This window comes from Dendrobates tinctorius, unplaced genomic scaffold (genome assembly GCF_039654945.1).
Source record: "Dendrobates tinctorius isolate UK_male_01 unplaced genomic scaffold, ASM3965494v1 ptg000038l, whole genome shotgun sequence".
NCBI classification, from domain to species: Eukaryota; Metazoa; Chordata; class Amphibia; order Anura; family Dendrobatidae; genus Dendrobates; species Dendrobates tinctorius.
The window spans coordinates 25,845,078-25,871,974 of NW_027361706.1; the positions used below are offsets into that span (position 1 = coordinate 25,845,078).

Genomic DNA, 26,897 nt, shown 5'->3' on the forward strand with positions numbered 1-26,897 from the left:
AATGTATTTCATATCTTCTTGTTGTCTGCATTTAGCTCTGTACCAACGCTACCAGTAGGATGAACAAGGAGGATCCCAAGTACCCTCCAGAGTGTACCCAAGAATCCAACACAGACATCTCAGAAATGTGAGTAGATTATAGGGTCATTACTTGCAGCTCCAGGCTGATATATGTGCACAACCCCAAATATAGGACATAAATACCATACTATCAAATACAGCATCCATTGCCCCATGATTAGCAGTCATTGTTCTCTTGGCTTCAGAAACTGCTGATGGTAACATCCCATAATTGCAGCCAGTCATGCACTTTTAGAGCTGCCCACACTGTAGGAGAGATGTACTACTACATGCCAGCCATTCTTTGTAGTTTTTTTCTTTTTGCTCTATTTTCCACACTATAACTCTCATAAGTCCTAATGGGCCTTATAGTTGGTGTTAATCTAGTGAGACAACCCCTATTATACTGCATTTACTTGTGATTTACATGTTTTTCTTCTTCCAAACAGGCAGAAAAAATCTTTTCCTGTATCTATTAATGACGATGCTGTTACCAGTTTGCCACCCTCGTCCCCATTGTCAGGTACGTATATGTCTACAGGACAAAACATGAGAATGTTGACTTCAAGTCTCCAATATTTCCACATGGTTTTTCAGTTATTTGTATCCTATGTTATCCATGTTTCAGGGATCCCAATTATGTTGCCCATAGATTTAATTAATTTTGTAGAGTTTTCCAAGATTACCAGATCATTCATGTGGAGCAGATGTTATCTGTCAGTGATGAGATTGTCACATGTATGATGGCTGACAATGATCGCTGACTTCTATATGATAAGATTCCTCTGCCGTTCGCATGGTATGGTTGGTATCATGTAATAAGGCGTCCCATTACTTACATTGCACTGGTAAACAGTGATTTTGGTGACAACAATGTCTGAACAGTTTTATATTAAGTTTATGGTGCTGATTAAAAATATTACTTTGGTTTTGGCAGATTCCCTCTAGTTTCTGAAATATTTAATAGTTAATCACAATAGAATTCTGGCCTCAAAAAGTCGCTTTTATGGCACTGTAAGCCTACAAATTGAAATACAAAATAATTATATAGGCTATTTCATTACCTGAGATGCTGTTATAGTCAAAAGACCGACCCAAACACCAAAAGCTATTGCATTGGTTATCACACACAAGTCACATTGGGAGAAATCATTATTTTCATAAATGAAACAAAATCCATTTAATATGGGAAACGAACACACAGGTTAAATAGAAGATTTGTGATTCACAATACGTAGTGATCTTCTAACCCCCGATATCTCAGGAGGACGTGACACACTTGTGACAATTACCTCAAAAACTACAACCAATTCAGCAAAAGTAATGGTGATCAATGGACCTTCAGGAGGGGAACACATGGCATTACCCTATTTGCTATATATCCCCGTCTTGAAAGGGTTACATGGTGGGAAAAAATCTTTCCCTCTCTTTTTGCCATGGTACATACTCACAAGTGCTTTCCAGGTGGTTGGCTAGCAAACCTGGCCATTCAGGGGACCGTAGCAGGGGGAAGGATAGGTTTCCTTTCCTGTGAATGGTCCCTGATTGGTGTATTAGTAAATAAAGGAGAATGGGATAAAAGAGGGTAGCGGCACGGGTCCCTGTCCGACCTCTAGCGTTTTCCTAGCAGAAGTGCTGCCCCGCCATTAACTCTCTCATGTCATTCAGTCATTCGGATAAACGGCCTTGAGCCTTTTGGCCAAGCTGCGGGGATTGGTTCAAGTTATTGAGTATAATAAGTTACAAAATTCTTTGGTGGCCAATTTTTAACTAAGTCAATGTGTCACAGTTGTATTATTTTATGCGCTGTATAGGTATTGGGAGTAAATTATGTAATGCCGTGAGATTTTTTTAATTCAACACCCTCGAAAAACCATAAATCTATTACAAAAAACCTTGGCACCTGACAATTTTTATATTGCACATTAATGTTATAAGCAGATACAAAGCAGATCCTACATGAATATTCTGTTACTAAGAGGTTTATCTTTTACTTTCTGAATAGAAAATGAAACTGACGAGGAAACAAAATCAATATATTTCAGTATAGAGCTAGAAATGGAGGAAAAGAGACAAGGTAGGTGTGAGGATCAGCTCCATGTTATGTGATGTCAGGCAGTGAGAATAATTCATGTGGGTAAGATGACATCTGTCAGTGATGGGATTGTCACATGTATGATGGCTGACGATGATCTCTGACCTCTGTGTGATAAGATTCCTCTGACGTCCGGCCACAGTGACCGCACAGTAGTATCATGTAATAAGTCGTCGCTTTACTTACAGTATAGATACAAAGCAGATCCTATAAGAATATATTATTAAGAGGTTTTTCTTACTTTCTGATCAGATATTCCTGCTCATGAGGAAAGTAATTCTTCGATATATTTGAGTTTAGACCAAGAAAACTCAAAAAATGAAGAAAATTCTGAAAAGAGACAAGGTAAGTGTGATAACCAGCTCCATGTTATATGATGTCAGGCAGTGAGAATAATTCATGAGGAGCAGATGTTATCTGTCAGTGATGGGATATGTATGATGGCTGACAATGATCCCTGACCTCTGTATAAGATTCCGCTGCCGTCCGGCCACAGTGACCGCACAGTAGTATCATGTAATAAGTAGTCGCTTTACTTACAGTACAGATACAAAGCAGATCCTATAAGAATATATTATTACTAAGTGTTTTTTACTTTCTGATCAGATATTCCTGCTCACGAGGAAAGTAATTCTTCCATATATTTGAGTTTAGACCAAGAAAACTCAAAAAATGAAGAAAATTCTGAAAAGAGACAAGGTAAGTGTGATAATGAGCTCCATGTTATATGATGTCAGTCAGTGAGAATAATTCGTGAGGAGCAGATGTTATCTGTCAGTGATGGGATATGTATGATGGCTGACAATGATCCCTGACCTCTGTATAAGATTCCTCTGACGTCCGGCCACCGTGACCGCACAGTAGTATCATGTAACATCGAGTCCCTTTACTTACAGTATAGATACAAAGCAAATCCTATAAGAATATATTGTTACTGAGTTGTTTTTACTTTCTGACCAGAATTTCCAGCTCAGGAGGACAAAGATCTGAGTATGGAGCAACAAGACCCAAAAAATGAAGAAAAGAAGGGAAAGAGACAACGTAAGTGTGAGAATCAGCTCTATGTTGTGTGGTGTCAGTCAGTGAGAATAATTCATGTGGGTAAGATGACATCTGTCATTGATGGGATTGTCACATGTATGATGGCTGACGATGATCTCTGACCTCTGTGTGATAAGATTCCTCTGACGTCCGGCCACAGTGACCGCACAGTAGTATCATGTTATATGGAGTCCCGTCACTTACATTATATTTACTTCTCTTCTCATAGGTTCCCGCCTCCGCCGGATCTTATCATCCTGCCGGCGTGGATTAGCCAGGGCTGCTCAAGTATTTGCAGGTTGTTGCTGCTGCCCTGAAACACAGTAAACCTCCACATCTAGCGCCCTGAAGTACAGCAGATCTGTACAACTGTGTGTACAAACAAGTCTTTTATTAAGATTTTTAACAATTGTAAAACACCAAAAATTTTGTACACAAAAGCGGGACTAACTCCTAGCCGCGGTCTACGGACCAAACATTGGGCATGGGCAGGGCCTTGGGGGCAGATCCCAAGTGCGCTCAACCATGTGAAATAGCTTACGCTCAGGAACAGTGAGGGATAGCGCTATCGGATAGCTCTACCAGCTCATTTCCTTTAGGAATAGCGCTATGGGATAGCTCTACCCGTGCACTTTCTTCATGGATAGTGCCATTGAATAGCTCTACCCGAACAGTATTAACGTCAGAGCTTTTTCATACACAAGGTAGGAGTGGCAGGAGAGGTACACCAGGTATTTATGTTTGCTGTTAGTCTGCACATACGCCAGTCTGGTGCGTGGTTACACCCCATTGTGAGGTCAGTCTGATGCGTGGTTACACCCCATTGCGTGGCTCGTAATCCCAGCGCGCGCCCGAAGGCTGCGCAGTTACTCGTTATTAATAAAAATAACTAAAAGCCGTTACTGTTGCTCGGATTCCATTTCATCTTGAAGTCACAACTAACTGTAAGTCACTAATTGCTCTTCTTGTCACTAAATGCATTTGTCATTATCCTGAATGCAGCAGTCAGGCTCATATTTCTGTCCAGCAGCTACACTGATGCCTCCACTCAGTACCAGTCATTGCACTCTCCCACAATGCTCTCCACAGTGCTGCACTGTCTTACAACTCCTCTCATTTGTCAGTCTACTACCATGTCTACAGTCCATTGAGCTAAGACTAGTGTAAGAAGGTGACAGGGACTAGCCCTGTAAATAATGACGTCATTGTTTTATCTTGTTATCCCTGACGTGTTTGTGTGCAGTATATGTGATATGTACATATGTGTTTGCGGCCACATGACATTAGTTAGATATGTAGAGAGAGGTGTAGTTTGGGTATAGGGACACTAGAAGGGGGCACTAAGCACACTTAGGTTGGAGCAATTCTGGAGGACACTAAGGGGTTAAGATGAGAGGAATAGTTAGCTGGTACTTGAGGAGACATTTCCTGCTTGGAGACAGTGTAGCCTCTGGTACTAAAGTGGAGGCAGAACACCAGAGCAGAGAAGTGGAGAATTGTGCCTACAGCAGCAGCCAGTGGGGAGAGCCACTGGAGCCGTCAGCTAGGGACTGGAAGCGGATGTGAATTGAAGCCAGTCTGTGGAAGAAGTCAGCTTGTGTCTGGGAGCTCTTGAGCCAGGGAGAACAATAGAGGAGTCCCTGTGGAGACGACAGCCGGAGTCTGGGAGCAGCACGGATAGAATCACCAGTGCTGTAAAGGGGTGAAACACAACGTAGTAGACGGTTACTTTCGTGGTCTGTAGTCGGTTGCCAGGAGAGAAGACGAAGAGCCGCATTCACCGTGTTCCTTGTTCATTGTGTGGTCCACCCAAGTGTGTCTGAAGAAGTGACGTGCTGCTGTAGAGGAAGATGTACTGTTGGTATCACGTAAAGAAAGAGTCCTGATGGCGTTGGGGATGTGCTGTGCCCTGAAGAAAATAAAGATGAGCTGTTAAAGTTTATCCCGGCCTCTGCCTCCAATCTTTTGGTCCCTAGTAGGGAGCATTGTACCTGGGATGAAGCAGCCTCCAGCACAGTGAATACTGGCTGATGAGGCTACCCCCCAGCAACCGTGGTATTACTCTATACTATCCTCCATAATCAGGACCTCCCACTCACACGTCCATGACTTTTTCTGTGCTGCACCAGCTCTCAGGAGTGCACTACTCCAGACAGTCAGGTTCATTCCCACTATCTATGGCTTTGAGTGTGCACTAAAAACAGATCATTTTCGGCAGGACTTTTAAGTCATCTCACTAATCTAAGTTTTGCCCACTGCACTCAGCAGCACTTAATATCTGCATATATATAGATATTGGCTGGTGACCTGTTTGTGCAGTCTTAACTCCTCGAAGATATGAAAACAAAACAACATGTTTAATATGGTGCGGCAAAGTACTGGAGGGAAGATATGTATCACTGCGGTCGTTAGCTTCAGTGACATGAACCTAAATAAACGCTTCAGCACCCGAAGTGCTGAGAGGGGTTAATCAGCCATGTTTAGGGCCAGGGTGAGTGAACATCTGTAAAGTGTGTGGAGTCCAGAGGATAAATACACAGCATTCTGCTCAGTGTTGAGCGTACCTGGAGGTGCAAGCCCCAAGCTGTGCTTTCATGATAAGGAAAGCTGAATTTTTTTTTGTTATTTATTCCTGAGCGGGCGGATCTCCTCAGCAACACAGACTGTGCCATACGTTATGGTTTTGGTTTCCCGTTAGGCCAGAAACGCTGTTTGTTTTGCTAACGCTGCACTGGTTTACGCAGTACCTTCAATAAAATAGTTGAAGATTTAAGAAACAGCGTTCCTGTGTCCACCTCTACGTGCAGCCGAGTGAGACGATCTACCACAGCAGCCAAGTCATCCTTAATCATTGCAGAAACGTAATCATTGCAGACTTCACTTTAAGTTCCCACAATGGTATTTGGTTTGTTTTTGACACAGTTTTTTCACTGCACAAAGAACACATCTTACAGGTCCAAGAAATCTCAGTATGCTGATGCCTTGTATAGTAGTTTTCAGCAACACCATTCATTTTATCATATAATTAGTGATGAGCGAGCCCTGAAATTATTGGTTGCTCTTACTCGTAACAAGCTTTCCATAATGCTCGAGTGTTCGTCTCTAGTAACGAGTATAACTGAAGTCAAAAGGAAACTCGAGCATTTTTCTGGCGGACCTTCCCAGCAGGTCTGGAGGGACATTAAAATAGCTGAAATAGATGGAAAAAATGCTCAAAAGGAATGAGAACAGCATGGGGAAAATGCATGTGCACAGCGTCAGACTAGAACTCCTTGGGCCCACTAGGGGCCCACTATGTAGATACATAAAAATAAATACAAGATCACAATTTGTGGTGTAAATAATAATATAAGGTAGTACATGTCTTAATGATATAGCAGGGGTTGGGGTAGCCCATCTCATAGAATATAATGTAGCCTCCTCATAGAATATCTTAAAAAGGAGAAAACGGAGTAACAGATACAAAATATATGCAAAAGTATAAATTTTATTAATACTCACATCAAGTGCTGACAAGTATACAAGTTGACTAAAATAGGGGGGATAAGCCCCAATGATACAACAATCAGGACAGACAAGGACAGGGTAAATAAAATGATACCAGTGCTCGAAATCTACATGGCACAACGTTCAGTCAGCCCATGGGCATTGCACATAACAGACATGTGTCTAATGGTAAAAGATAGTCAAATATGGCATACTCAATTAAATGTGTATTGTACATAGTTGTACATGTCTAGAGCGCCAAAAAAAAAAAAAAAAAAAAAAAAAAAAATAAAAAAAACATCCAGAGGGGTCAATGTGCAAGTCCAATGGACACTGAACATAAATGAATCAATGACATGTGGAAGGATTCTTACATAGTAAATAACATATGTATCAGCATATCAAAACTGCGCAATTGTGCCAGAGAGAACCCGGGAGACGACCCGCCCAGCGGTCCAAATGACCGAAGTGTGGAAACAAGTAAAGGCAGGCTGCTTACCGGGGAGCAGAGGAGGTGAAGGCCCATGCAACGACACCCGACGTACGTTTCGCGCCCGCCACAGGCGCTTTATCAAGGGAGTGTTGACTGAGGTGAACCACCATGTTTTTATGCAGAAAGACCTCCCACTTGAAAGCGGTCACATGGGGCAGGTCTACCAACCAAAGGCAGCGGACAGAGCATGCGCAGTGCAGCTCACTCAAACCAGGAAGTGATCAATAGTATGGTCACAAAAAAAAAAAAAAAAAATATGGCGGGACAAAACCGCACTCATATAAAAACTAGATAGCATCGTTACCCTAGACGCCTGCGCAGTGTATTGCGTTGACAAAAAGTGTCAGAGCTCAATGAATGATAAAGATGTAATCAGACCATAATAGCGGCGCATACTCAGTGCAACACCTCAGTCCTCCAGGAGATGGGGCAGGCGTCACGCGTCAGGGAAAACAGAGGGAATTAAACCCCGTGTATAACCTGAGGCGGGCAGACGCCCAAACCCATATCGGAGCAACGGGTGAGCGCAGGTATGCGCACTAAGGTCACAGCATAAAGAATCAGGAGAAGAAAATTAAAAAAAAAAAAAAAAAAAAAAAAAAAAAAAAATTAATTTTCTTCTCCTGATTCTTTATGCTGTGACCTTAGTGCGCATACCTGCGCTCACCCGTTGCTCCGATATGGGTTTGGGCGTCTGCCCGCCTCAGGTTATACACGGGGTTTAATTCCCTCTGTTTTCCCTGACGCGTGACGCCCGCCCCATCTCCTGGAGGACTGAGGTGTTGCACTGAGTATGCGCCGCTATTATGGTCTGATTACATCTTTATCATTCATTGAGCTCTGACACTTTTTGTCAACGCAATACACTGCGCAGGCGTCTAGGGTAACGATGCTATCTAGTTTTTATATGAGTGCGGTTTTGTCCCGCCATATTTTTTTTTTTTTTTTGTGACCATACTATTGATCACTTCCTGGTTTGAGTGAGCTGCACTGCGCATGCTCTGTCCGCTGCCTTTGGTTGGTAGACCTGCCCCATGTGACCGCTTTCAAGTGGGAGGTCTTTCTGCATAAAAACATGGTGGTTCACCTCAGTCAACACTCCCTTGATAAAGCGCCTGTGGCGGGCGCGAAACGTACGTCGGGTGTCGTTGCATGGGCCTTCACCTCCTCTGCTCCCCGGTAAGCAGCCTGCCTTTACTTGTTTCCACACTTCGGTCATTTGGACCGCTGGGCGGGTCGTCTCCCGGGTTCTCTCTGGCACAATTGCGCAGTTTTGATATGCTGATACATATGTTATTTACTATGTAAGAATCCTTCCACATGTCATTGATTCATTTATGTTCAGTGTCCATTGGACTTGCACATTGACCCATCTGGATGTTTTTTTTTTTTGTTTTTTTTTTGGCTCTCTAGACATGTACAACTATGTACAATACACATTTAATTGAGTATGCCATATTTGACTATCTTTTACCATTAGACACATGTCTGTTATGTGCAATGCCCATGGGCTGACTGAACGTTGTGCCATGTAGATTTCGAGCACTGGTATCATTTTATTTACCCTGTCCTTGTCTGTCCTGATTGTTGTATCATTGGGGCTTATCCCCCCTATTTTAGTCGACTTTTATACTTGTCAGCACTTGATGTGAGTATTAATAAAATTTATACTTTTGCATATATTTTGTATCCGTTACTCCGTTTTCTCCTTTTTAAGATTAGCATATGGAGTGGTAATCCATGCACAAGGCGTTTTTGGACCATGGTCACCGCCTTGTCTCGTTCTCTGATACTGGGCATTATCATATATGTCCTCATAGAATATAATGCAGTCCTCATATAGTATAATGCAGCCCCCTCATAGAATATAATGTAGTGGGTCGCCCTCCCAGGGCTGTGGGGTACTCGGTACACCTGTGGTGTTTGGCAAGCAAGATGTTAAGCCAACGCTGCGTGCAGATCCTCTGGGGCTGATGGTGTGTTGCAGCATAGATGGTGTAGCTCCCCACAGGTGAAGCTGTAATCCCAGGGCAGTGTAATGGCAATAGATGAGAATAGGCGCAGGCGGTGTGATGAATGTTGGTACCCAGATGTAGCGGTGCTGACGGTGTTAGCGCACAAATGAATGGAAGACACCAGGGCTTGCAGTTCCAAAGCTTTACTCACAGTCCGTGGTACATACTGGTGCCTGCCTCCGGGCCATGTCCTCCGGGGCAGAGACTCAATCGACCTCCTGGGCAAGTCAGGATTCTCCTCTCCAACACTCCGCCAACATGTACCTCTCCTGAACGACTACTCTATTGCGCCTTAAGGTGTGAAGAGCTCCAGTACCGTGGTACTCTGGAGTTCCTCCTTTCAAATGTTCCTAACAACTCTACTTGTATGGCAGACAGCTGTAGCCTCTCTCGGGGACTCCCTTCTCTGGAGTCCTGGCTCTCTATTCAGTTGCTGTTGTGCCCCAAGTCTTAGATGGGAGTAGTGCATTTACAGCCAACTACTCCACCGATATCTGCTGCAGAACCATAAGTGCCCATACAACCTCGGGGACCGGGCCCCGGCCTTGCGCTGAGAACCTATAGGCAGAGTTCCTCTTCCAACCCACAACTCCTCTCTGTTCTCCTACTCCTTCGTTCCACACTGTTCTTTCTCTCTCATATGGAAGCTTAGGTCGAAGTTCTACGTCTTTCTCCTTCTTGTTCCTTTCCTGTGCAAGCTAGCTGAGATCACTGAGGCAGCTGCAGCACTCCTTCTCTCCCTCTTCTAGGGATCTCCTTCTTCCCGGACCCGTCCTCAGACTCTCCTGACTGACAGTCCTTCTCTTGCCTGACCTCCCGCCAGACTGAACCTCCAACTGCTCTTTAATTCTAAACCTTCCAAACCTTTTATATGGATCTCAACTCCACCCACCTCCCAGCACATCCAGTGTTCCATGCAGGGAACCACCAAGGCACTCCTATTGTCTAGGAGGAGAGAGACACCTCGATGTTGTTGTGCAGAACTACCCTGTTGTGTAGGGTGCGAGTGTTGGAGTGTGGAAAGGAGTTCCCAACTTACCTAGTTGGTGGGGTACTACACCTTAGGAGAAGGTGCAGTACCTCTGTAGCGACTGAGCCTCAGGGGCGCCACAGTATCCCCCTCTTAGAATATTATGAAGCCCTTATATAGTATAATGCAGCCAGCTCATAGAATATAATGCAGCCCCATCATAGAATATGAAGACCTTATCTAATATATAAAGCTCAAGTGTGTGTATGTATGTGTGTATGTGTGTGTGTATGTCCGGGATTGGCATCCGCACCGTCGCAGCTACAGTCACAAAATTTGGCACAGTCACACGTCTGGACCCCGAGAGCGTCCTAGGCTATGTTATGAAGCAAAATTTTAACCCCGCGCGTTCCAATTCACCAAACAATTTTGCCCCTATCTGCATAATGGGGAAAAAGTGTGTGTGTGTATCAAGCCCCACCCCTCATTATGATGTCAGTGGTTGCCATGGCGACGCTGATGTCATCATAGGTTGCAAGCCCTGCCGCTCACTATGATGTCATAATGGTTGACTATGGGATGGAGGATGTGTGATGGGTATATGGGCTCTGGACTATGGGATGGAGGATATGTATGACGGGTGTCACGTCGCCGTCAGACTCGGGGCCTGCTGTTCCGCCCTCAGCCATTAGGAGGCGACGGACTGTCATGCCGCCCTCGGGCTCGGGGCCTGCTGTCCAGGCCTCGGCCACCAGGAGGCGCCGGACTGACACATCGCCGTCGAACTCGGGGCCTGCTGTTCCTTCCTCGGCCACTGGGAGGCACCGTGGCTCGCGCCCGAGTGATGGCAGCAACAGTGAAAGGGCTTCTGCGCAGGCGTCTAGTGGATGCAGACTCCGCTCCTCTGTCAGTCATGAAGGGGTTGGTGCATCATCATCAGGTCTGGTCCTGGGGGCGGTCCTGATGACATCATCAGCCCGGGAGCCTGTGAGGGATGACCTGATCCCTCAAATACCTTGGGACTGGGCTTGCAAGCCGCCGGATATATTCTTGGTTCCCCTGCGTGCTACATTGTGATTTACTATAGTTTACTCTTACCTCAGCCTGGATTTCTGACTATTCTATTGCCTACCGTTTTTGTACCGTTACCTTTCTCCCGACTACTGACGCTGACCTTGGCTTGGATCCCTGACCTCTCTTCTGCTTGCTGACTCGGTACTTCTGCTATTCTCCTGTTTTGTGACCTTGGCCTGGACTCTCGACTCTGCCTCTGCCTGCCGTTTCTGTACCTCCACTGCTTGCCTGGTTCTGACCACGTTTTTGGCTCCTTCCTGCTTTTCTATTGGCGACCGTTATGCTCTGGCGCACTGCCCCTATTTTGACAGCGCCTCCTGGGCTCTGCTGTAAATCCAGATCCCTGTATAGGGGTAAAGGGTATCGGGGTTACTTGGGGTGCTGTCTTTCTGCAGCCCAGACTTGCAGTTGGACGTTATAACGGGTATATGGGCACGGGACTATGGGATGGAGGATGTGTATGATGGGTATATGGGCACGGGACTATGGGATGGAGGATGTGTATGATGGGTATATGGGCACGGGACTATGGGATGGAGGATATGCATGACGGGTATATGGACACGGCACTATGGGATGGCGGATATGTATGATGGGTATATGGGCATGGGACTATGAGATGAAGGATGTGTGATGGGTATATGGGCACTCGACTATGGGATGGCGAATATGTATGATGGGTATATGGGCATGGGACTATGGGATGGAGGATGTGTGATGGGTATATGGGCATGGGACTATGGGATGGAGGATATAATTTGCTATTACTAACCACAGTTAGTTAATATGCCCGGGCAGCGCCGGGCTCTTCAGCTAGTATATTATAATGCAGCCAGCTCATAGAATATAATGTACCCCCCCTCACAGAATATCATGCAGCCCCATCATAGGGTACAATGCAGCCCTCCTGTAGAATATAATGTAGCCCCCTCATAGGACATAATGCTGCCCCCCGTAGAATATAATGCAGCCCCCTCTTAGGGTATAATGCAACCCCCTCATAGGGTATAATGTAGCCCTCTCAATACAGCATAATGCACCATCCCATAGAATATAATGTAGACTCCTCATAGGGAATAGCAGCCCACTCATAGGGTATAATATAGCCCCCCTCAGGGTATAATGCAGCCCCCTCATAGGGTATAATGCAGCCCACTCATAGAGTATAATGCAGGCCCCTCATAGAGTATAATGCAGTCCCCTCATAGGATATAATGCAGCGTGTGCCATCTGTACATACGTATGCAGTGTTGGACTGAGGTGCCAACTGCCGACCAGTAACAATGACTGTGGGGGCCCATTTTCATCTGCATAAAAAAATACACTACCGTCATTCAAAAATGTACCTATATCTCTATATAAAAAATAAACTAGGTAGTTTAGTTAATGAATGATGAGATGCTGTTTTTTTCTCTAAGGAGTAAATCATGTAAATTATGCCAAGAACTACCCATGTAGGGAGGTTGGGGGCCCGTGTCTGCACAGGGGACCTCCGTGGGATTCCCCTATGGGCCAGTCCGAGCCTGTACATGTCACATCCGCGAGTCCGATTGCTGTCTGTGATGCCAGTCACTACTCATAGACAGGCCGTGAGGCAGAAGAGTCAGAGGTTCCGGGGTCAATACTGAAAAAGACAACGGTGTAAGTCAGGTCACAGTCCAGGGTCAATAAAAAAAAAATAGCAGATCAAAAGCCAAAAGACAAGACAGACGGAGAGTCAGAACACGGTCTAAAGGGTCAGGCAGCAGAATATCAGACCTCAGAGCAGCAGAATTAGGCTACCACTCACCAAGAAGAACAAACTACGTCCGGCAGGGATCAGGGGCAGACAGCTCAGTTAAGTAGGAACAGAACGTCCCTTGACTTATTTCAATCTCTAGTCGAAAAAGATCTCAGAATTCTTGATAAACAAATTAATCTCATTTCCAGCATAATTTGACGTTTCAGCAATCCAGAGCTATTTCTGAGTTGCAAAACAATACAAATATTGTAATTCGGCAAACAGACAAAAGGTGGTTGCACTGTGAATCTTGATACTGGTCTTTATATGCACTGTGTGAATTTGGTCCTAAGTAGGGTCGGACTGAGGTGCCTAGGGCCCACCAAGGGAATTGACTCTAGGGGCCCACCCTATGGCTACCATAAACGGTTTTATTACGTGTTCATTTTTTGGCCCCTCCCACTAAAACGTGTGTCTTTTAGTAAGCTGTACAGTGTGCAAAAGAGAACGCTCTCAGCCTCCTATATATCGTACAGACCGCACTCTCAGCCTCCTATATATTGTACAGACCGCACTCTCAGCCTCCTATATATCATACAGACCGAACTCTCAGCCTCCTATATATCGTACAGACCGCACTTTTAGCCTCCTATATATTGTACAGACCGCACTCTCAGCCTCCTATATATCATACAGACCGAACTCTCAGCCTCCTATATATCGTACAGACCGCACTCTCAGCCTCCTATATATTGTACAGACCGCACTCTCAGCCTCCTATATATCATACAGACCGAACTCTCAGCCTCCTATATATCGTACAGACCGCACTTTTAGCCTCCTATATATCGTACAGACCGCACTCTCAGCCTCCTATATATTGTACAGACTGCACTCTCAGCCTCCTATATATCGAACAGACCGCACTCTCAGCCTCCTATATATCGTACAGACCACACTCTCAGCCTCCTATATATCGTACAAACCGCACTCTCAGTCTCCTATATATTGTACAGACTGCACTCTCAGCCTCCTATATATCGTACAGACCGCACTCTCAGTCTCCTATATATTGTACAGACTGCACTCTCAGCCTCCTATATATTGTACAGACGGCACTCTCAGCCTCCTATATATCGTACAGACCGCACTCTCAGCCTCCTATGTATCGTACAGACGGCACTCTCAGCCTCCTATATATCATACAGACCGCACTCTCAGCCTCCTATATATCATACAGACCACACTATCAGCCTCCTATATATCATACAGACCGCACTCTCAGCCTTCTATATATCGTACAAACCGTATTCTCAGCCTCCTATATATCGTACAGACCGCACTCTCAGCCTCCTATATATCGTACAAACCGTACTCTCAGCCTCCTATATATCGTACAGACCGCACTCTCAGCCTCCTATATATCGTGTAGACCACATTCTCAGCCTCCTATATATCATACAGACCGCACTCTCAGCCTCCTATATATCATACAGACCGCACTCTCAGCCTTCCATAAATCGTAATAACCGCACTCTCAGCCTCCTATATATCGTACAGACCGCATCTCAGCCTCCTATATATCGTACAGACTGCACTCTCAGCCTCCTATATATCGTGCAGACGGCACTCTCAGCCTCCTATATATCGTGCAGACTGCACTCTCAGCCTCCTATATATCAAATAGACCGCACTCGCAGCCTCCTATATATCGTACAGACCGCACTCTTAGCCTCCTATATATCGTACAGACCGCACTCTCAGCCTCCTATATATCGCACAGACCGCACTCTCAGCCTCCTATATATTGTACAGACCACACTCTCAGCCTCCTATATATCGTACAGACCGCACTCTCAGCCTCCTATATATCGTACAGACTGCACTCTCAGCCTCCTATATATCGTACAGACGGCACTCTCAGCCTCCTATATATCGTGCAGACTGCACTCTCAGCCTCCTATATATCAAATAGACCGCACTCGCAGCCTCCTATATATCGTACAGACCGCACTCTTAGCCTCCTATATATCGTACAGACCGCACTCTCAGCCTCCTATATATCGCACAGACCGCACTCTCAGCCTCCTATATATTGTACAGACCACACTCTTAGCCTCCTATATATCGTACAGACCGTACTCTCAGCCTCCTATATATTGTACAGACCGCACTCTCAGCCTCCTATATATCGTACAGACTGCACTCTCAGCCTCCTATATATCGTACAGACGGCACTCTCAGCCTCCTATATATCGTGCAGACTGCACTCTCAGCCTCCTATATATCAAATAGACCGCACTCGCAGCCTCCTATATATCGTACAGACCGCACTCTTAGCCTCCTATATATCGTACAGACCGCACTCTCAGCCTCCTATATATCGCACAGACCGCACTCTCAGCCTCCTATATATTGTACAGACCACACTCTTAGCCTCCTATATATCGTACAGACCGTACTCTCAGCCTCCTATATATTGTACAGACCGCACTCAGCCTCCTATAACAGATACTTTCTACAAGAGGTTGAGTGTGGTATGTACAGTATATAGGATGCCACTATTGTGGTATGTACTTCATATTGGCCTCGCATATGACATACAGACTGTTGGCCTACTACTAGGCACCCTATAAGACATACAGAGTGTCGGCCTACTATTAGGCCCCCTATAAGACATACAGACTGTCGCCCTCTCGATACTGTACAGGAGGATGATAGTGCAGTCTGTACAGTCGATATACAGGCCTCATATGACATATTAGGCCATATAAGAGTGTGGTGTGTGTATCTTATATAGGAGGCAAGAATGAGGCCCCAAATGCTAACGTATTGCACATCACACAGAAGCATTTCGATTGTAGTTACATGCGTTGAGTTCAGGACGCTAAATGAGTGCGATCGACAATATTGAAGTCATTCAACACTTGTTTCCCGGTCTCCTTCCACCATCTGAGAAAGAATGATGGGGACAGAACAATCACTAATGGATCAATCTGTCCCCATACAGTATCATGTTATCAGCAGCACTTCTAAAGTTTACACCCCATAGTGCTACATATAATATAATGTGCCCCATAGTTTTCCATATATTATAATACACTCCTCAGTCCTCCATATAGTATAATACACTCCCCATAGTCCTCCATATAGTATAATACACTCCTCATAGCCCTTCATATATTAAAAGACCCTCAGTCCTCCATATAATATAATACACTCCTCCATATAGTATAATACACTCCTCATAGTGCTCCATATTGTATAATACACCGCCAGTCATCCATGTAGTACAATTGACTTCCCATAGTATAATGGGTTCCCTGAAAATTGCCGACGCGGAAAATTGCCCACATGGAAATTTGCCCACACGGAAAACTGCCAATTGCAGCATCACAAAGTTTAAGATCTATGATTTTTGATGTGCAAGGTGAGAATGTTCACATGATATGTGATTAACTTGTGATTTACAGTTGACCTAGTGCAAAACTGCAAAAATGATGAAGATCTGTGTTTGTAGCAGTCTGTCATTATCAGCAATAGATATAGTCTGCTCTCATCTCTCACTGATTCTGCCTTAAGCCGGTTTCACATTTGTGTCTCAGGGCGCAGCGACGGCCTGCGCATGGCCGCCGCTATGCCCCGTCCCCTGCCACGCCTCCGCCGGTAGCTCCGCCTATGGGTGCATGACGCTGCATGCGTCATGCGTCCCCTATCTTTATCACTGAGGACCCAGGCCGTGCGCAGTATGCATTTTGGCTGCGCCTGCTTCCTTTTGACGGTGCGCCGACCAGCGCCAAACGCAACCTGTTGCAATTTGGTTGCGCTTGGCGCACCGTCAAAAGGATGCAGGCGCCGCCAAACTCATACAGCGCACAGCCTGCGTCCTCAGTGATAAAGATAGGGGACGCATGCAGCGTCATGCGCCCGTAGGCGGAGCTACCGGCTGAGGCGCAGCAGGGGGCGGGGTTTTGTGGCGGCCGTGCGCAGGCCGTCGCTGTGCCCTGAGACACAAATGTGAAACCAGCCTTACTCCTCCCACCAGCCCAAAACAGCAGCACATGCAGAACCAGAAGCAGTGTGATCCAGAGGAGCCATCACTGCTATCAGTACTCACAAAAGTATCACTGTATTATCTATGGAGTTACATGGGACTGCAAGTCACATCTAATACATAATCATCTCAGTGGGAGCCCACCAAAAGCAGGGAGCTGCTGGCAGAGATAGTTGTTCCTGGAAGTCAAGAAGGCACAGCAGAAAGGTGAAATTCTGCCACTTGTACCACCTTGTGTACTTGCTGAGAATGTATGCTTTTGCAGTAGTGTAACTGGAGTCCGATGGGCCCCAGTGCCAAATTTGGACCTGCCCCCCCACACACACACGTTGGTCAGATGTATGGGCCACTGTAGTGTTCTAAATTCTATAAGGACTTATGAATTGCCCCTTTCATTATGTAGCAAAATGTCCCCCATCCTGGTATATATGCCCATGATCCTGGTGAATATGTCCGCATCCTGGTATACAGTATATGTTCCAATGATGGTATATATGGTCCCCATCCTGGTATATATGGTCCAAATGGTCTCCATCCTGGTATATATGGCCACTTCCTGGTATATATGTCCCCATCCTGGTGAATATGTCCGCATCCTGGCATATATATGTCCCAATGCTGGTATATATGGTCCCCATCCTGGTATGTATGGTCCACATGGTCTCCATCCTGGCATATACAGTGTTGGCCAAAAGTATTGACACCCCTGCAATTCTGTCAGATAATACTCAGTTTCTTCCTGAAAATGATTGCAAACACAAATTCTTTGGTATTATTATCTTCATTTAATTTGTCTTAAATCAAAAATCACAAAAAGAATTGTCCTAAAGCCAAATTGGATATAATTCCACACCAAACATAAAAAAGAGGGTGGACAAAAGTATTGGCACTGTTCGAAAAATCATGTGATGCTTCTCTAATTTGTGTAATTAACAGCACCTGTAACTTACCTGTGGCACCTAACAGGTGTTGGCAATAACTAAATCACACTTGCAGCCAGTTGACATGGATTAAAGTTGACTCAACCTCTGTCCTGTGTCCTTGTGTGTACCACATTGAGCATGGAGAAAATAAAGAAGACCAAAGAACTGTCTGAGGACTTGAGAAACCAAATTGTGAGGAAGCATGAGCAATCTCAAGGCTACAAGTCCATCTCCAAAGACCAGAATGTTCCTGTGTCTACCGTGCACAGTGTCATCAAGAAGTTTAAAGCCCATGGCACTGTGGCTAACCTCCCTAGATGTGGACGTAAAAGAAAAATTGACAAGAGATTTCAACGCAAGATTGTGCGGATTTTGGATAAAGAACCTCGACTAACATCCAAACAAGTTCAAGCTGCCCTGCAGTCCGAGGGTACAACAGTGTCAACCCGTACTATCCGTCGGCGTCTGAATGAAAAGGGACTGTATGGTAGGAGACCCAGGAAGACCCCACTTCTTACCCCGAGACATAAAAAAGCCAGGCTGGAGTTTGCCAAAACTTACCTGAAAAAGCTTAAAACATTTTGGAAGACTGTTCTCTGGTCAGATGAGACAAAAGTAGAGCTTTTTGGGCAAAGGCATCAACATAGAGTTTACAGGAGAAAAAAAGAGGCATTCAAAGAAAAGAACACGGTCCCTACAGTCAAACATGGCGGAGGTTCCCTGATGTTTTGGGGTTGCTTTGCTGCCTCTGGCACTGGACTGCTTGACCGTGTGCATGGCATTATGAAGTCTGAAGACTACCAACAAATTTTGCAGCATAATGTAGGGTCCAGTGTGAAAAAGCTGGGTCTCCCTCAGAAGTCATGGGTCTTCCAGCAGGACAATGACCCAAAACACACTTCAAAAAGCACTAGAAAATGGTTTGAGAGAAAGCACTGGAGACTTCTAAGGTGGCTAGCAATGAGTCCCGACCTGAATCCCATAGAACACCTGTGGAGAGATCTAAAAATGGCAGTTTGGAGAAGGCACCCTTCAAATATCAGGGACCTGGAGCAGTTTGCCAAAGAAGAATGGTCTAAAATTCCAGCAGAGCATTGTAAGAAACTCATTGATGGTTACCGGAAGAGGTTGGTCGCAGTTATTTTGGCTAAAGGTTGTGCAACCAAGAATTAGGCTGAGGGTGCCAATACTTTTGTCTGGCCCATTTTTGGAGTTTTGTGTGAAATGATCAATGTTTTGCTTTTTGCTTCATTCTCTTTTCTGTTTTTTCATTTAAGACAAATTAAATGAAGATAATAATACCAAAGAATTTGTGTTTGCAATCATTTTCAGGAAGAAACTGAGTATTATCTGACAGAATTGCAGGGGTGTCAATACTTTTGGCCATCACTGTAAGCCCACTTCCTGGTATATATGTCCCCATCCTGGTTTACATGGTTCCCAATCCTAGTGTATGTGTCTCCGTTCTGCCCCTAATTAATGCATAATTAAAAACAAAAACATTCTTCTCACCTTTCCTCTGCTCCCATGTCGCCCAGTGTCTTTTGTATCCACTGTACAGCCCGGCAGCTGACATCGGAGTGTGCGCCATTGTCATGCGCCACTCCCCGTGGCTGCACCTCCGACGTCAGCTCACAGCCACTGCATGTGTTGCAGTGCAGCATGTATCGCAGTGCAGGGGCCCGACGGGTCTCTGCAACTGTTAAATATTAATAATCCGTTAATTTCGCATAAGACTCAGTTCTGTACATTGCTTTAGCTGACACGACATAGGCTATTTTTGTAAGCTTTGCTCATGGTACAGGACAACTCCATATATACCGAGAACACGTGATTTAAGAGACGTATATAATTCATGGCTCACTCTAGAGGTCGCTCGCTCCTTCCTTCACCATCATGAGTCACAGACGCAAGATGTCATCTCTGCATTGACATAGCTGAACAGCTGTTATGTAACTTTACTACGAAGAAGCCTAAGAGAGACAGAGGCCATTTGCCATGTGGAATCCCAGAGAAAGAAGGTTACAAGCTTATATATGAACTAATGGACAATCTCTCTCCTATTTTTATGTTTTTCTGTAATAATCTTTTCTTTGATGGAAGAATCCAAATAAACCACTATAACATTTTTATAAGAACATTTACATTGTCATATCGCATCTGGTAACTAGTCCTGAGTATTATACAAGAAATGCATTTTTTACATTGGAGAGCCAGCCAGATCTGAATTTTTTTATTTTTTTGCAGATTTCCCTCAACTTGCCCAAAAGGGGGATTGAACTTTGCTAACGTCAGTCATATGTGCAAGTTATCAGGAACTCCACTATTCACAAGAATCAGACAGAACCTAGAAGTGAGGACTAAAGAGATGTCAAAAGCAATAATAAAGGATTTTGGGGATATGTCAAAAGTAAAAGAAAAGTCAAAGATGCTATAGGATTTTTACAGGATGAAAATGATGAAATGGTAAGACAGGATGTTGAGAAGGCTGAACTTTTAAATTCCTATTTTGCATCTGTTTTCTCTCAGAAAGGAAATGCAACATCAACTGTTATTCACTGTCCTATTAAGGGAATAGAAGAATCCAGGATATCTATAAACAGAAAGATAGTGAGGAAACACTTAGCTAACCTAAATGAATTCAAATCTCCAGGTCCAGATGAATTACACCCCAGAGTACTGAAGGAGATAGCAGAAGAAATTTTTGAACCCCTCTCCATAATCTTTGAAAATTCTTGGAGAACAGGAGAAGTGCCAGAAGACTGGAGAAGAGCAAATGTTGTTCCTATCTTCAAAAAGGGGAAGAAGGTGGACCCAGGCAACTATAGGCCGGTGAGTCTGACTTCTATACCAGGAAAGATCTTTGAACAAATTATTAAACAACATGTATGTCAATACCTGGATAAGAATGAAGTGATTAAACAGAGTCAGCATGGGTTTCTAACTAATAAGTCATGTCAGACTAACTTAATTTCCTTCTATGACGGTATCACTGATTGGGTGGATCAAGGAAATGCTGTAGATATAGTATATCTTGACTTCAGCAAAGCATTTGACAAAGTCTCTCATACAATCCTTATTGATAAAATAACTAAGTATGGAATGGACAAGGCAACTGTTAGGTGGATTCATAACTGGCTTAGTGATCGGACCCAAAGAGTGGTCGTAAATGGCTGCACATCCAGTTGGAAGAATGTCTCAAGTGGGGTACCACAGGGCTCTGTCCTGGGCCCTGTATTGTTCAACATCTTTATCAACGATTTAGATGAAGGAATTGAGGGTAAACTGATTAAATTTGCTGATGACACAAAGCTAGGAGGGATAGCAAATACTAGAGAAGAGAGAGAGAGGATTCAAAAAGATTTAAATAAACTGGAGAAGTGGGCAGCAACTAACAGAATGGTTTTTAACAGGGAGAAATGCAAAGTACTACATCTGGGCAATAAAAATGAAAAAAGCATATATAGAATGGGAGGAATAGGGCTAAGTGACAGCACATGTGAAAAAGACTTGGGTATACTAATAGATCACAGACTGAATATGAGTCAACAGTGTGATGCAGCAGCAAAAAAGGCAAATGCAATTCTAGGATGTATTAACAGAAGCATACAGTCTAGATCACGTGAAGTCATTATTTCCCTCTACTCCTCTTTGGTCAGACCTCATCTGGAATATTGTGTCCAGTTTTGGGCACCACATTTTAAAAAAGACATCAACAAACTGGAGCAAGTTCAGAAAAGAGCGACCAGAATGGTGACCGGTCTGCAAACCCTGTCTTATGAGGAAAGGTTGCAGGATTTGGGAATGTTTAGTTTGCAAAAGAGAAGACTGAGAGGAGACTTAATAGCTGTCTACAAATATCTAAAGGGCTGTCACATTGTAGAAGGATCAACTTTATTCTCATTTGCACAAGGAAAGACTAGAAGCAATGGGATGAAACTGAATGGGAAGAGACACAGATTAGATATTAGAAAAAACTTTTTGACAGTTAGAGTGATCAATGAGTGGAACAGGCTGCCACGAGAAGTGGTGAGTTCTCCTTCAATGGAAGTCTTCAAACAGAGGCTGGACAGACATCTGACTGGGATGATTTAGCGAATCCTGCTTTGAGCAGGGGGTTGGACCAGATGGCCCAGGAGGTCCCTTCCAACTCGACGATTCTATGATTCTATGATTCTATGACTAAGAATTGCCAGATAGATTGAGAAGTACTACAAGTGCCAAAGTGCCAGACGTGCTGAAGCCAGACGTGTGAAGACAAGAGCCCAGCGTTGTCCATCAAAGGAACAAGCTGAGACATTTCAAGGTAAGAGAAATAAAATGGATGTCATTAATTCTCTTGCTAAGCAGAGTAAATTGAAATTTAAGTCTGTAGACAAGTCTAACTCAGAAGTATTATGGCTTAGCTTATATGGCGAGTGTGAAAAAGAGAATCTAAAGTTAGATTCTAAGTTGTTATCCTATACTAGAGAAAGAGAGAAATTTAAAAATATTTTTCAAATGGTAAGTGTATTCCATAAACTTGTAACAGAGAAATTCAAAAATGACTGTGCAAAGGAAAATAGTGATGTTCCCGAGATACATTGTAATGTAGAAAAGCAGTTACAAGATGAAAGGCAAATAGTAGCAGCAGCCATTCAAGGTGACCTTGCAGATGTGGAACAAGATGGAGAAGTAGGAGGAGACTTCAGAACTGACGTAGAGGCCGTACAAGGGAAAGACGGACCACTAAAAATAGACGACTCACAGGCCCAAATCCGAAGTAAAGTAAGGAAAAGTTTGCTAAAAATATGCAAAATCATTCCTGCATATGATAACAAAATCCATGTTTGTAGAAACTGAGGTTTTTGAAAGCTGTGTTGACAAATTTGATTTATCTAACGAGAAGAAGAATCAGTTGTTCAAAATGTGGATCCCTGTAAACTTTGCTAGGAGATTGACTTTAAAGTTATCTGGTGAAAAACATGAGAACTTAAGTGATAAAGACAGATTAAAATTTCTCATCTTTTGTTCATCAAATGAAAATCATCCAGATATTGATATTCTTCAAAAATTAAGGATTGGTCGGAAGGAATGTACTTTTACGTTTATGTCCATATATGAACGTCTGTACAAAATGCTGAGTGAGAATGTCAAAACACAGTCCCTCATAAAGAGTTTTGTAAGCAAATTTTGGTTTTTAAATCCTGCATCTCGTGTTATTGCGTCACAAAAAGATTCTTTATTGGAATGTGCGCAATCCCTTGATTTTGCCAGAAAACACAAGAATCGTGAAAGGAAAGTAAATTGTGCTAATTTTGTGAAGGCAGGCAGAGCAAAATCTTATCAGAAGCCTGTATTAGCAAAGCTTTCTAAAATGAGTTTTCCCCAAAATCAAATCTATGAAGAACGAAGAAAATCACATGTTTGTTATAAGCCACATGGAATGATGCAAAGGATCACCGAAAAAACACAGATTGAATTAAGAAAAATTCAAAGTTCTGATCTTCTTTCTGTAAAAAAGATGGCCGAATGTGACAGACAGAAGCAGGTGGTGAGTGACATCATTGACTTTGAGCTGAAGGGTTCATCGGAGCAGCTCAGAAAATCCGTTAACTTCAAAGTAGCAAGAATATTTAAAGACATTTTTTACAGGGAAAGAGTGGGTGTAGGAATTGGCTAAAAATGTAATTATATATATTGTGTAAAAGTGTTATACAATGTATTAGTCAGGTATATGTAATTATTATATAGCGTATAATTCTGTAGTTCTATGGTTTGTGGATAGATACATATTCATACAGAATATATAGAGTATATAGAGTGTTTGTAGGAGTAGAGATTGTTAACATCTACTCCAGTAATAAAATTTAGAATTATGAATATGATATTAACCTTCTCTTTTATTTTTCCTTAGAATTTTCATTTCATAGCAGGACTTAATCGGAAAAATTCTCTTACAAGGATTTATGCCTTTATTTACACAGGAAGTTGCAATAATTGCATGATTTCATATATTTAACACTTAAAAGAAAATAACTAACTGCATTTTAAATGTGTTCTGTGTGTGCCTTTACTGCACGGCTTGAATGACTACCACAGCATGTGAAATTTGAACTTTGGTCTAATAATAAGTATACCAGTATACTACGTCCCTGTTCTTTAGGAAAATAATTTTTTAGGGGGTCTCAACTTTTGCAAACCAATGGAATTTTTTTCAGGCCTAAATGTCAAGTATAGCTATACAACATATATTTATGTCATGTGTATTTGGGGAATATTCAAAGAAATATTAAGACACTAAATTAAAATAGTTTACAATGCATTGATAATTAGGGTTAAAATACGTGTATTCATCACACCTTCGTATGTGAGGTATTTGGTTTAAACTTAAATATGTGACACAGTCTGAGTGACAGTGACTGAGTGTATGAGCAGCTGCTGAGCGAGTGATGTGATACGTTTGTTGTGTGAAGCCTCAGGATTCTGAATGCAAGAGGAAAAAAAAAAAAAAAAAAAAACACCCCAAAAACTTTTAACTTTAGGAGAAATATGCAGATCAGTTAAATTATTAGAATATTAGGATATATAATGAAATATTATCTACACAACATACATTTCTATATTTCTATAGTAATTATTATTTCTTGATTTAGTTAATTGTGGATAAGTGCAATCGCACATCAAAATGGTTTATGAAGAAAATCTACATTTAAATTAATTTTTCCAAAGGATAATTTTATGATATTCAAATTAATTTTAATGGTCACACATCTTCAGACAAATAATGGTATAAGCAAGTATAAATTCACATAATTTATAAATTAATTATTTTTAATTTTGGTTTTGATAAATGAATTATTTCATAAAACAATATTTTTTGGTATTAAGGGGGAAAATATGTTTTTGATCCTGACTACATCATCACATTTGATTAATACCTCTTCTTCACACATTTTAATAGAAAAGAAATATAAATAAGGTACAATGGTATAAGTACTGGGTATAATAACATTAGGTATGATAAAGAGTCATTTCTTTACACTGAGAAGAGTATTACATGCAAAGTTGCATAATTTGAATATTTTGGTAACACAAGTTTATGACAATTATGAAATAATCCAGATCATGGAAATATTAAGGGTATATGTTACTGAAGACATAACTACTCTGCATCAACATAAAAGCCTTATTTTTATTTTTATTCTTATTTTTAATTTTCAATTTTTTAATCTATTTTTATTTTAATTCTTACATTTTTATTTTTTCTTTCATCAATATTTAGGAGAGTAATATCTACTGAGAATATTGCTTCATTAAATATAATGATGATATGGTTCTATTACAAAGGAAAATGTTTCACTTCTGAGTTATGTCCAACAATTCTTTTATTCATTCATTCGCTCACTCATATATTCTTATTTTGGTTCATGGCTATACATTCCTACATATTATTAGTATAATAAATATATTCCTTATTAATAAAGATGAAAACACTGGTTACATAAAACACACTGACACCTATGGGTTGAAAAAGGTAATTACACCTATGACATAAAAAAAATGTTCTATCACATGAAGAATATGGTTAATAATGTATTATCACTTATTATTGGTTTATTATTTCAAACATTAAAATCCATATACGGTACAAATTCTGATAATAATTATATGGATATTATTGGTTGCTATGGTACGCTGTGATATAGGTTAGGAAAATTACCAAATTTGGTATAGAATAGGGAATGAAGACTTCAAGCAAGATACTGAAATTACGTTAATAAAGACTTTTCATATTTCTAAACTTTATTGAATTCTTATCAGTTGCAAGAAGAAGAATGCCGCTATCCAGAAGTCCCAGAAGGTAACAAAGCTATGATTTCTGAGTAATAGACTGAGCCAAGTCACAAGTGCAGAATCCACCACTGTCAGTCACAATTAAAGTGTCTAACCTGACAACCAGAGGACGATGATCCTATGATGCTGAGATGAACTGTGTTATCACGTTCTTACCAAGTTCCAGAGGTTTCCAATCACCTGTAAAGCTTCGATGAAGGCTGGTGAACAATAAGGTAATTGTCAGGAAGCTACAAACCTGACATATGTCCTGTGCATTAGGACAAGGACTGGTTATGGTGCTATGTTTAGCAAGGAAGAGTCATTCTAAATAGATGAAAGGCTATGCAAAGAAAAAATTTAGGATCACCACACTAGTAACTAGTAATTATGAAAAAATCATGAATTTTTATTGTACATCAGGTCATGAAACACTACACACAATAAAAACATTTAAAAACAAGGCAAGGGACTATAACAAACAAGAGGTCCCATAGTCCACAATATGTCCATCAACTGCCTGGACAGTATACAAATCACATATAAATTACTATTTAGTAGTAGTATGCTGCTGGTTGTTCCATTTAGGTAAGACCATAGGTTATGTAAAACAAAACCTGATACACAGTGGTTATAGTATACTCAGGTAGAGTGTAATGTCATATCAAGCATAATACCTGAATAAATGACCACACAAAAAATATGTTTAATCCTAGTAGTCAGTGGCTCTAGCAGATCAAAAGTGAAATACTGAGAGATGCACTAGCCCTGATTGAAGTATAGCTATACATCACCATTTCCCTATCAGGGTAAGTATCAGAGTCCGGTCACCCAGTCATCCCAGTCAGCAGTCAGACAGGCAGCCCATCAGGTGGCATAAAGAAACCCACGCGTTCCGACACACAAGGTGTCTTCCTCAAGGTGAGTGTACCCCATCCCTGTGTACACCAGATATTTATATACAGCAATCATTAGAAAATAAAGAGAAGATTATTACCAGCTGGGAGCCCTCAGCAATAGAGCGGTTAAAGTCAGAGTCTCGGCGCATGGTGTAATACCCGGAAGCGCACGCTCAGGGCGGGGGGAAATGACCCACAGGAGTCTGTGACGTAACACAGACGGCGTCTACGCTTATAGAGCACAGCACGGGC

At 42.5% G+C, this 26,897-nt stretch overlaps 1 long non-coding RNA gene across 2 annotated transcripts; it reads right to left on the minus strand.

Annotated features, from left to right (window-relative positions):
• Window positions 1-1,955: 1,955 nt before the first annotated feature.
• Window positions 1,956-26,897, minus strand: LOC141088282 (uncharacterized). Of its 2 annotated transcripts, none has more exons than XR_012231892.1 (2): window positions 26,744-26,897; window positions 1,956-5,105 (listed from the first exon to the last, which is right to left on the minus strand). It is a non-coding gene; the product is annotated as an uncharacterized lncRNA (long non-coding RNA). The 2 variants fall into 2 exon arrangements; XR_012231893.1 differs by lacking the exon at window positions 26,744-26,897 and adding an exon at window positions 7,182-7,250.